Source organism: Megalobrama amblycephala, linkage group LG6 (genome assembly GCF_018812025.1).
Source record: "Megalobrama amblycephala isolate DHTTF-2021 linkage group LG6, ASM1881202v1, whole genome shotgun sequence".
In the NCBI taxonomy this organism is placed as follows: Eukaryota; Metazoa; Chordata; class Actinopteri; order Cypriniformes; family Xenocyprididae; genus Megalobrama; species Megalobrama amblycephala.
In genome coordinates, this window is record NC_063049.1 from 6,519,518 (window position 1) to 6,532,018 (window position 12,501).

The window sequence follows — 12,501 nt, forward strand, 5'->3', positions numbered from 1 at the left end:
GGGGATCATTGATAGAATTAAAAGAGTCACACAGATTGACATGACAGAATTAAGTAATATATCCTACATTTTGGAAGTACTTACTCCTGAGGTAAATTTTTGGATAATTTTGTTTGCTTAAAAATGCATGGGTGATGCATATAGAACAATCAAATTAAATGCATTGTAAATGGTTGTCCTCTCTTGGTCTTTCAAAGGTAACCCTATTAATCCTAAAAAAGACAGAGGGCTTCCACAGGTTCCAGGCAGAAACGGCTTTGCAAACAAAGGGACATTTGGGGTAAGTGTGTTAAAATGGCATTTTTAAATTCCCTTTTCCCGATTTTAATATTCAGTCTAGCCTTAAACCCTTAAATAATTATACTCAATTTTACAGAGCATCCACAGATTCTGATCCTGAATGGTTTTGATGACAAAGGGATGCCTCCTGTTGCTGCACCACACATTGTGCTACTGTCTGGACTTTTCTCTGTGCCCCCTTCCCTGTTATCTTTATCAAATTTGTTGTATAATACAGTCTAAAAAGTCACTTTGCAGAACTAATATAGTTACTTATTTTGTACAGCATAACCTTTTGAGTTATGTGACACCGGCAACGGTAAATGGCAGTGAGCCCAGCCCACACATCAGAGAAGTGTCAGCTCTTATTTTGAAAAGGGCTTATTGAGGGGGCGTGACATCACATTGAAGCAATACCCCTGATTGGCTGACTACACGTGTGGATCGTAGTCACACACTCTGCGGAAAGATAGTGCCAAAAAGATCTGTAGACGTGTGGAGAGGGATCTGTGAATGCCCTGTGATCTGCAAACACAGATTCAACACTTGCATGCTGAGCTTTGCACAGAATGTGTACGAATGTCTTTTTACAGTGGTTTGAAAATACAAGTTAGACTGTGTTTGTTTGCAAATTGTAAGGAGGGCATTTGTAGATTTTTTTAATGGAAAAAACAGCGAAACAGCTGTGGCAAAATTCTGAAAACAAATGCAACACAATCTACAAATAAAAAATGACCCTCATGCGCAGACAAATCACTTTGCATTCATTCAAATTCTGGTTGTCAAGTACAAGTCACTGATTTCTATTTGTGAATCATGAAGAGTCTGTTTGTGGATTTTTTATCTATTTGTAGATTTTGTTTTACATGTGTGGATCATGAGGAGTTTGTTTGCAGATTTGGAATCTATTTACAGACTGTGTTTTACATTTGCAGATTTTAAATTTATTTGTAGATCTTGTTTTGTGTTTACAAATTGTAATATGCATTTTTGACTGATAGTCTCTTCATTTTCAAAGATTATGGCATTATTTTGTCACAACAGCGAAACAATAGTGTCAGAATTCTGAAAACAAATGTGACACAATCTACAAACAGAACATGATCTTCACCTGCAAACAAGTCACTTTACATTCATTCAAATTCTGGTTTTCAAGTACAAGTCACTGATTTCTATTTGTGAATCAGGATTTGTTTATTTGTGGATTTTTAATCTTTTTGTAGATCATGCTTTATATTTGTGGATCACAAAGAGTTTGTTTGAGGACTTTGTATCTATTTGTAGATCTTGTTTTACATTTGCGGATCATGAGGACTTTGTTTGCGGATTTTTTATCTATTTGTAGATTGTGTTTTGTGTTTACAAGTTGTAATATCTATTTGTGAATTTTAGTCTGTCCATTTTCAATGGTTTTGGCATCAATTTACCCCCATAAACTAACCCCTTCAATGTTGTTTACAGAAGACAATAAGGAACATAATATGCATTTCTGCCAAGACTATCTGCACTTACATGAAGAAAGAACTACAAACAAGTGTGGGGAAACGTTATAGAGTATTTCAAACTGACAATGGAAATGACTTGAAAGAAGCATGTGTGCGCACACAAGTTTTATTTAAGAGTAAAAATTCTCTCTCTCTCACACACACACACTCTTTCTCTCTCCCTCACACACACACACACACACAGAACGGATCGTGCAGGTCGTTGCAAAACAGAATTATCATTTGCACATGTGCGTTTTCTAAAGAGTCTACTACGCATGCGTAGAACGGATTGTGCAGGTGGAACGGATCGTGTACCGACAGTAGGTGTTCGCTTGTTATGGTTATGGTGACGGAGGGGAATCGGGCTCGTGACGTCATCACGCGTCGACGGTTGCAGCACGCCGTTGTGTCCGACGGTTTTGGCCGGGTGACTATGGCGGCGAATTCAAAAAATCCAAGAAATACGAAGGAAAAATCTCGTGGAAATAAATCTGGGAATGGATCAGAGACTTTAGGAATGGAGGAAACTGGTGAAGAGGAGGATGATATGGAGGTGGGATGGACAAAGATAGAGGGAAGACCAGGAAGGAAGGGATCTAAAAAGAGGAAAAAAGGTAAGGTGGAGGGCTCAGATAGTAGTTTGATAACTAGCGAGGAAGAAGGGGATCGAAGAAATAAGGACATGAATAGATTTAGGATAATATTAAAATTTAAAGAAGAGGTAGGAATCTCAGGAGTAAATCCGATGACTTTGACATATGAGCTGAGGAAACTTGTCGGCGAGATAGATTTTGCAAAAGTGTTACAAGATGGTGCTTTATTGATAGCCTGCAAGAACGAAGAGCAGAAAAATAAAGCCATACAACTAAAAACAGTGGGAAAACAGGCGGTGTTGAGCTTTAAGATTGTAGGACAGAAGTCGTGGGTGTATGGTGTGATAAATGGAGTTTCTGTTGGAGTTACTATGGAGGATTTAAAAAAGAATCTAGATGGAGGAAAGGTCATTGATGCAGTCCATTTACAGATAGGGAAGGGAGAAGATTGGATAGCATGTCAGTGCGTCTAAAGTTTGAAGGAAAAGTACTGCCAGAACAAGTTAAGATGGGCTTTATCAGCTACCCGATTAGGGAGAATATAGTTCCTCCGTTGATGTGTTACAATTGCCAGAGATATGGGCATACAGCAACAGTTTGTAAATCTAAAACAAGGTGTGCGCAATGTGGAGGGGAGCATGAATTTGGGAAGTGTGGTGAAGGAGTAGAATTGAAGTGTTGTAATTGTGGAGGCAGACATAATGTGGCATATGGAGGATGTGAGATGAGGAAAAGGGCAGTACAGGTGCAACAGGAAAAGGTAAAGAATAACCTTACATATGCTGAGGCTGCGAAGGTAGTGAATGATAGGAGTAATCCGAGTAGGATGGAAAGAGTGGTGTATGAAAAAAGAAATGAAGGAACAGGAAGAACTAATGAGAGAGGGGTAACAGAAGACACATTGTTAGTAAATAAGAAAAGTTTTGTGCTCTTTATGGTAGAAGTAATTAACTGTACAGCTCAAGCAGAAAGAAGATCAGAAAAAAATACAAATAATTGTCAAAGCAGCAGAAAGATTTCTAGAGATAAAGGGTCTGAAATGTGAAGATATTAGGAAAAGTCTCAGTACCGAGTCTCAGTCAAGCCAGGAAGTATGGGTTGGATAGAAATATGGCTATCATCTTGCAATGTAATGCAAGAAGCCTTTGTGCTAATGGTCAAGAGTTTAAAGGATATATAAGCCAAATGAAGGAGAAGCCAGATGTTATATGCATACAGGAAACGTGGTTGAATTCAAGATTCGATTTTGTTTTAAAGGGATATATAAGTGTGAGAAGAGATAGAGAAGATGGTAAGGGTGGATGTTTATAAGTTATATAGTTGTGTATAAAAGAGGGAATATCTTACAGAGTTTTGGAAAAAGGAGTATCTATGGAGTATATAGTTATAGAAATATGGTTAGGAATAAAGAATTATGTCATAGTAAACTTTTACAATCCATGTAAAAGATTAACACAGGTCAGTCTGGAAGAAATAAAAGGATTAAGTGAGGAAAGAGTAATATGGTGCAGGGATTTTAACGCCCATAATACTTTATTGGGAGGGTCATCAACAGATAAATGGTCTAATCATTGAAGAGTTGATAGAAAGGAAAAATATGGTTTGTATAAATGATGGTAGTTGCACACGTTTGGATGTAAACACAGGTAGGGAATCAGCTATAGATCTTACAATTGTTTCGAATGTTTTGGGTGGAATTTTAAGTTGGAAGGTTTTAAAGAAGTGCTCAATTGGGAGTGATCATTTTCATATAATTAGTGTAATTGTAAATAATGGAAACAGAAATATAAATCATGGAAATATAGGAAAAATGGAAGTATGAGAAAGGTGACTGGGAAAAATTCAAAAAGGTGAGTGAGGAAGGATTGAAATTGATAAAGATGGATGAAGATATAGGAATTGAAAGGATACATACAGAGTTAGTATCAGTAATTCATAATGCTGCAAGTGATTGTATTCCAAAAAGTAAAGGAAAGAGAGTGGGGAAAATAATCCCATGGTGGAATGAGTGATGTTCAGAAGCAGTAAGACGGAAAAGGAAAGCACTCAAAATTTTTAAGAAAACTCATAATTGGCGAAATATGATGATATATAAGAAAACTCAGGCAGTTACAAGGAAAATAATAAGGGAAGTAAAGAAAGAGTATTGGAGATTATTTTGTGAAGAAATTGGGGAAAAATACACCAATAGAGGAAGTATGGAGTATGATTAAAAAGATGAGTGGAATTAGGAGAGAATATGACTACCCAGTGTTAAGTACTGGGACGAAAATTTCAGTAAGTGATAAGGATAAAGCAGAAATGTTCAGAAATGGGTTTACAAAAGTAAATAGCTCAGGTAATTTGACAAAGGAAAGTAAGGATATGAGAGAGAAGTTGTTAATCGAGTACCCATATATAAGAGAAAAAAAGAGAGCTACAACTAGTCCATTAGATGTTCTATTTTCATTTCCAGAGCTAAAACGAGTATTAAATAACACTAAGACTTCAACCCCAGGACAAGATGGAGTTAGTTATGATATGTTAAAAAAATTAAGTGATGAATCATTGAGAATAATTCTGGCATTTTATAACAGAATATGGGAGGAAGGGGTTTTACACCAGGGATGGAAAGAAGCATTAATTATCCCCATTAAAAAAACAGGTAAGGATCCAAGCAATCCTCTAAATTATAGACCAATAGCTTTAACATTTCATTTATGTAAATTAATGGAAAAAATGATTACTGATCGACTGATGTATTATATGGAGAAAATATTTTTTTCTCTCCATATCAAAGTGGATTTAGGCGTGGGAGAGGAACAATGGATTCAAATATAGCTGCGAGCAGCGATGGCGGGCCCAAGCCCGGTGGCACCGCCACCCCGGTGGCTTCAGGGCAACTGTGCACAGCGGGCAATAGGCACTTAAAACGGTTAAACATCAAAGGACTATGTCAAATTCACTCCACATTTACTGCACTACAAGGTGCCACTATAGAGCCCCTCCTCCCTGCCCATTTTCAAAGGATTACATGTGCCAAGTTTTAACATTATTCTGATGAATTTTGAAGCAAATCAGGTAAAAATAAGAGGGTGATCTCAGTGACACATTTTCTGCTTCCAGTTGGTGGCGCTATTACTTTGAATCACAATAGTCACATCCATGTGATCAGCCTTGTACAACGAAGACTAAGCCGAAGTTTCATCAAAATCAATTAATGTATGCAGAAGTTATAACACTTTGTTTCCCTTTTCTTGCCATAAATTCGTTGCCTCGCCACGGCCAAACCGTTTGAGATATCCAAAATCCGTTTGCAATTAAACAACTTCAATGTGTTAGCAACAAGTTAAAAAAAGTTTGGTGTAAATTGGATAAACCCTGTAGGAGCAGTAGTATAAAATTCATAGCCTGTTTTTTCAAAAAATTAACATTCAAACCAAAATAGCTGACTTCCTGTTGGTCGGAGCTAATGAATGTAAATTAGAAAATTGTCCGGCTTGATGAGAACAATATGTGTACCGAGTTTGGTGATTGTAGGAAAAACTAACCCCCCCACTTTTGTCAAAAGGTGGCGCTACTGAGCCCCTCCACCACGCCCATTTCTATGGCTTTGTCCATGTCTACTGGTTGACAATATTGATGTGTGTGTCGAGTTTCATGCAATTTGAAGCATGTTAAGAGCCTCAAAAACACTCAAGAATATTATTACAGTTTGACCTGTTGCCATGGCAACAATATTTCAAATATCAAAAATCCTGTCATAGGTCTACATCTGCTGTGTATTGACATTACACTGATGAAGTTTGAAGCAAATCAGGTAAAAATAAGAGGGTGATCTCAAAACATTTCAAAAAGTGATACACTTCCTGCTGCCAGTTGGTGGCGCTATAACTTTGACTCACAATAGTCACATCCATGTGATCAGACTCCTATAACGAACACACTCGTGAAGTTTCATAAAGATCAATATATGTATGCAGACGTTATAACACATTTCCTGTTTCCTTTTTCTCGCCATAAATTCGTTGCCTCGCCACGGCCAAACCGTTCGAGATATCAAAAATCCCCTGGCAATTTTTAATCATCAGTGTCTTGACTTCATGCTGACCGAGTTTGGTGGCGATCGGATTAATCGTCTAGGAGGAGTATATCAAATTCCAGAGCATGCGTTTTTCAAACAACCCTTAATAGCTGACTTCCTGTTGGCGTGGTGTTTAACTTAGAGCACGAAAGTTGTTCGGCCCGATGAGGTCTATATGTGTACTGAGTTTCATACTAATACGTGCAAGCGTGTTTAATATATGGACCAAATTTTCAGACTTTTTTCAAGGGGGCGCTGTCGAGCCCCCCTGCCACGCCCGGGTACCAGCCTCTCCGGCGTCCTAATGGCCGCGGATTCCAATGTGTGTGCCAATTTTCAAGAGTTTTTGAGCATGTTAAGGCCCCCAAAAAGCCCCGGAAGACGGAAAAAAAAAAAAAAAAAAAAAAAAAAAAAAAATAAATATAGCTGCGAGCAGCGATGGCGGGCCCAAGCCCGGTGGCACCGCCACCCCGGTGGCTTCAGGGCAACTGTGCACAGCGGGCAATAGGCACTTAAAACGGTTAAACATCAAAGGACTATGTCAAATTCACTCCACATTTACTGCACTACAAGGTGCCACTATAGAGCCCCTCCTCCCTGCCCATTTTCAAAGGATTACATGTGCCAAGTTTTAACATTATTCTGATGAATTTTGAAGCAAATCAGGTAAAAATAAGAGGGTGATCTCAATGTATGCTGAAAGTGACACATTTTCTGCTTCCAGTTGGTGGCGCTATTACTTTGAATCACAATAGTCACATCCATGTGATCAGCCTTGTACAACGAAGACTAAGCCGAAGTTTCATCAAAATCAATTAATGTATGCAGAAGTTATAACACTTTGTTTCCCTTTTCTTGCCATAAATTCGTTGCCTCGCCACGGCCAAACCGTTTGAGATATCCAAAATCCGTTTGCAATTAAACAACTTCAATGTGTTAGCAACAAGTTAAAAAAAGTTTGGTGTAAATTGGATAAACCCTGTAGGAGCAGTAGTATAAAATTCATAGCCTGTTTTTTTCAAAAAATTAACATTCAAACCAAAATAGCTGACTTCCTGTTGGTCGGAGCTAATGAATGTAAATTAGAAAATTGTCCGGCTTGATGAGAACAATATGTGTACCGAGTTTGGTGATTGTAGGAAAAACTAACCCCCCCACTTTTGTCAAAAGGTGGCGCTACTGAGCCCCTCCACCACGCCCATTTCTATGGCTTTGTCCATGTCTACTGGTTGACAATATTGATGTGTGTGTCGAGTTTCATGCAATTTGAAGCATGTTAAGAGCCTCAAAAACACTCAAGAATATTATTACAGTTTGACCTGTTGCCATGGCAACAATATTTCAAATATCAAAAATCCTGTCATAGGTCTACATCTGCTGTGTATTGACATTACACTGATGAAGTTTGAAGCAAATCAGGTAAAAATAAGAGGGTGATCTCAAAACATTTCAAAAAGTGATACACTTCCTGCTGCCAGTTGGTGGCGCTATAACTTTGACTCACAATAGTCACATCCATGTGATCAGACTCCTATAACGAACACACTCGTGAAGTTTCATAAAGATCAATATATGTATGCAGACGTTATAACACATTTCCTGTTTCCTTTTTCTCGCCATAAATTCGTTGCCTCGCCACGGCCAAACCGTTCGAGATATCAAAAATCCCCTGGCAATTTTTAATCATCAGTGTCTTGACTTCATGCTGACCGAGTTTGGTGGCGATCGGATTAATCGTCTAGGAGGAGTATATCAAATTCCAGAGCATGCGTTTTTCAAACAACCCTTAATAGCTGACTTCCTGTTGGCGTGGTGTTTAACTTAGAGCACGAAAGTTGTTCGGCCCGATGAGGTCTATATGTGTACTGAGTTTCATACTAATACGTGCAAGCGTGTTTAATATATGGACAAAATTTTCAGACTTTTTTCAAGGGGGCGCTGTCGAGCCCCCCTGCCACGCCCGGGTACCAGCCTCTCCGGCGTCCTAATGGCCGCGGATTCCAATGTGTGTGCCAATTTTCAAGAGTTTTTGAGCATGTTAAGGCCCCCAAAAAGCCCCGGAAGACGGAAAAAAAATAAAAAAAAAAAAAAAAAAAAAATAATAATAATCCTTAGAAGAACAAGAGGGCCCTGCGCGAATTTTCGCTTGGGCCCTAATTATTTAGAATCAGATATTATGATCGCTTTGATCAATAAAGAAACAGTGGTAGCTGTGTTTTTTGATGTTGAGAAAGCTTATGACATGTTATGGAAAGAGGGTTTGTTGATAAAATTATATCAAAATGGAATAGGTGGAAGATTATACAATTGGATTAAAGAGTTTTTAATTGAAAGAGATATTAAAGTAAAGGTTGGGGAGTATGTATCAAGGAAAGGAATTATTAAGAATGGTACTCCACAAGGGAGTGTTATTAGTCCTTTGTTATTTATAATGATGATAAATTATGTATTTGCAACAATAGAGAGAAATATTAATAAATCATTGTTTGCAGATGATGGAGCCTTGTGTCTTAGAGGTAGGAATGTCAAATACATTGTTAATAAAATGCAGTCTGCTTTATTAAATGTTGAGAAATGGTCTTATAAATGGGGTTTTAAATTTTCTGTAGACAAAACCAAATACATTTTTTTACAAATAAAAAGATAAGAATAGATCTAAAACTGAAGCTATATGATAAAGAGTTAGAACAAGTCAAAGTGATCAGATTTTTAGGTATGTGGTTTGATACAAAGATTACTTGGAATACACATATAAATAAGATGGAGGAAAAATGTAAAAGGATTTTGAATGTAATGAGGTGTATTTCGGGGCGTGAGTGGGGAGCTGATAGGTCAAGAGGATAATCATCAAATAAAAGGATTACTTGAGGCAAGTTGGGAACATGGGAAAAAGAAAGTCAATAGTTTTAGTTGGATTATTATGGATTTTGTGCAGGAGATGGAATTAAATGAATTCAGAGTTATTCCATCTGTAATTTTACCCACAATTCCTTTATGGATTTTACCTCATCCAAAAGTAGATTTTTTCTTGTTGGAAAAAAGACAAATGAAAGATCATGAGCTACTAGAGGCTGAAATGACAAAAGAGTATATGGGGACTAAGTATGAACAATTTATACAAGTCTATACTGATGCATCGAAGGATCCACAGAATGGTCAGGTGGGAGTAGCATACACCATCCCAAGATTAAATGTGTCAGGAGGGAAAAGAATATCAAATCAGGTATCAGTTTTTACAGGAGAGTTGCTAGCAATTATGATAGCAATAAATATAATATATGATATGGGACTAGACAAAGTACTAATATGTTCAGATTCAAGTTCAGCATTACAATGCCTGGATACTCAACAATCTGAAACCAGATAAGATATTGTCTTGGAGATTCTTCAGATATTATTTATGTTGCAACAGATAAATAAGACAGTTCAGTTTTTATGGGTGCCGGCGCATTCAGGAGTGGCAGGGAATGAAGAAGCAGATCAGTTAGCAAAACAAAGTATGGCCAAGGAAGGTATAGATATGCAAATTCTGTATAGTAAAGCTGAACTTAAGACAATAATTAAAAAGAAGATAAATAGAATCTGGCAGGTCTTTTGGGACAATGAGCAAAAGGGCAGGCATTTACACTTGATACAATTAATGGTAGGAATTCAAGAGGGAGAAGAAAGGAAGATTGTGTTCTTTGAAGACTAAGGTTGGGACATACAGGTCTGAATTCAACTATGCACATAATAGGAAAACATCCCACAGGTCTGTGTGATTGGTGTCAGAGAAACAGTAGAACATGTTCTCATTCAGTGTAATAGATATAAAGAGGAAAGAAGAAAAATAAGTGAAGAACTTCAGAAAAGTGGAGAACAGCAGTTAACATTAAAGAAACTTTTAAATTTAGAAGGACGTGATAGTTTGTTAATATTATTTCTAAAGAGAACTCAGTTATTTCAGAGAATTTAGAGATAATTAATTTATTTAGGTCATTTGTTGATTTATTGATTTATTTATAAATATACAATTATGTGGTTTATATATTTATTTATTTATTTATTTAATTATTGCTATTCCGTGTCTCTGATCCATCATCCACAGTAGATGGCGGTAATGCTCTATTTAAGAATGCGAACCGCCAATAAAAAACGTGTAAGAAGAAAAAGTAAGAAGAAGTATGGCTATGGTTTAGTATTCAAAGGGTGCTTCTCAATATCCCTCCTCGTTTCCTCGCTCCTCCGTCCTCCATCCTATGACCCGGAAAACAATCGAGCTCAGCCATCTTGAAGAACATCTCAATTCTCTAATTGCACTGCGTGGAGGCGAGGAACGAGGAGTGAGGAGGCTTCCTGAGGAGTTATGAGCGAGGATACACAGGTGCATCCTTTGCGGAAGTCTTTCTCATTGAGAAACGTGACGCACGCATAAATTCTCCTCCCCCTTCTTATCTGTCACAATAATTTAAATGTATGCTTTACTTTTACAGATTAAATAAACTTTATATCTCATATATTTCAACTAGGCATCTTGCTTTATTAATATTTATTATATTTTTTTAAATAACCAAACTTTAACAACATGTGGGTAGCTCCCTCGAGCGCAGCTGATGACGCTTTGAAGTGACGCTAAAGGGAGCGAGGATTTATCATTTCACTTGATTCAATTCCTCCGTCCTCTCGTCTTTTCCTTGTGTACTTCCCTCGCATTCTGGAGGGGTGGAGCTAAGACGCGAGGAAAGGAAGCAAGGAAAGGAAACGAGGATGCACAAATAAGAATTGCGAAGCACCCATATTGTTTGTTGACTGACTTTTCTGTGCAGCTGGTGTCTGTTTGTGGTTACTTTATTAAGACTGCTTAAGAGGGTTGGCTCCCCTGCGTTACAGCTATAGTTCCTGTATGAAAAGAAAACGCTATAAAAATGAGTTTATTGGGTGTATGTGTAATGTGTCATTTTTCCGTTCAGTGAATTAAGGAATTGGTTTGCCAGATATTTAACCGGAAGTCCTGCTTGTTGGTATGTAAACCCACTTATGTCCCTATGATCGTCCCGAAGGTATGTTATTTTAATGAAATTGTTTAATGTATTTTAGGCTGGTGGTAAATTGGGCGGGATCTATCTCTACATGGCCTAGTTTCAACGCTGCTGTTTTGCTTTATTTTGTTTTTTTTCATTTATTTGTTTTTTTGGGGGGTTGCTATATTTAATTTAGTTTGTTCTTTGTTGTCATTGTATGTTTGTGTTGATTTAGTTCAATCTGTTTTTTTTTTGTGATTCTCTTTTTTTATAACATGGTATTTGTATGGCTCTGTTCTTTGCTTAGCGTTACTTTTGTGTTTTGATAGCCAAGAATGTTTATTTGTGTATATGTATGTATGGTGGAGCCCTTTATTATATTTTTTATTTTTTTTCCCCTTTTGTAAAGATCAGTAGAATCTTTTGGCTATTGCTTTTTGGATTTTGTTTGTTTGTTGTGACGAGACTCATTATCAATACTGTTCTGCTTTTTTTTTTCTTTCTTCTTGTTACTAATTTGCTTTATCTTTTCCCTTTTTTTATTTTTTTTTTCTGTGTAGAAGCCGGGGTGACCCGAAGTGGGCAGGCTGGCTATTTTTGGAGGGTGGAAATCCTCCTTTTCCTAAAACTGTGTGGTGTGGATTTCTTTGCAGTGTATTACACTAAGTGTGTGTGTGTGTGTGAGATTTTTGTGCACCGAGGGAAAACTCAAGGGGGGCTGTTGGGAAGCCCATTGCTTTGCCTGCCCTCCTCTGGGCGCACCCCAGCTCAGTGGCGAGAATTGTTGTGGTGTGGTAATTTGTTCTTTCAAAATATTAACAATCTGGAGTGGTTGGCTGCCACTAACATTGCATTGCTGTATGACCTGTGATTCCTTTTTAAACCTATTTATTATGATTCAATAAAGTGTTTTTTTTTTTTTGTACATATCCACGTCTCATTGTTTGGTGATTTGTGGGAAGAATATCGAACTTGTGTGCCCCTAGTTGATATTTTCCCCAGTTGGTTGAGTTTGGGGTGGCGTAGTCGCTACTTTACATATATTTAAATATGAGACTGCCTCTGCTGCTGCCACATTA

General features: G+C 37.5%; 1 long non-coding RNA gene across 1 annotated transcript; it reads left to right on the forward strand.

The window, feature by feature from the left end:
• Nucleotides 1–60: 60 nt before the first annotated feature.
• Nucleotides 61–885, forward strand: LOC125269476. Its single transcript, XR_007185115.1, has 3 exons — nucleotides 61–91; nucleotides 198–280; nucleotides 377–885. It is a non-coding gene; the product is annotated as an uncharacterized LOC125269476 (long non-coding RNA).
• Nucleotides 886–12,501: the final 11,616 nt, after the last annotated feature.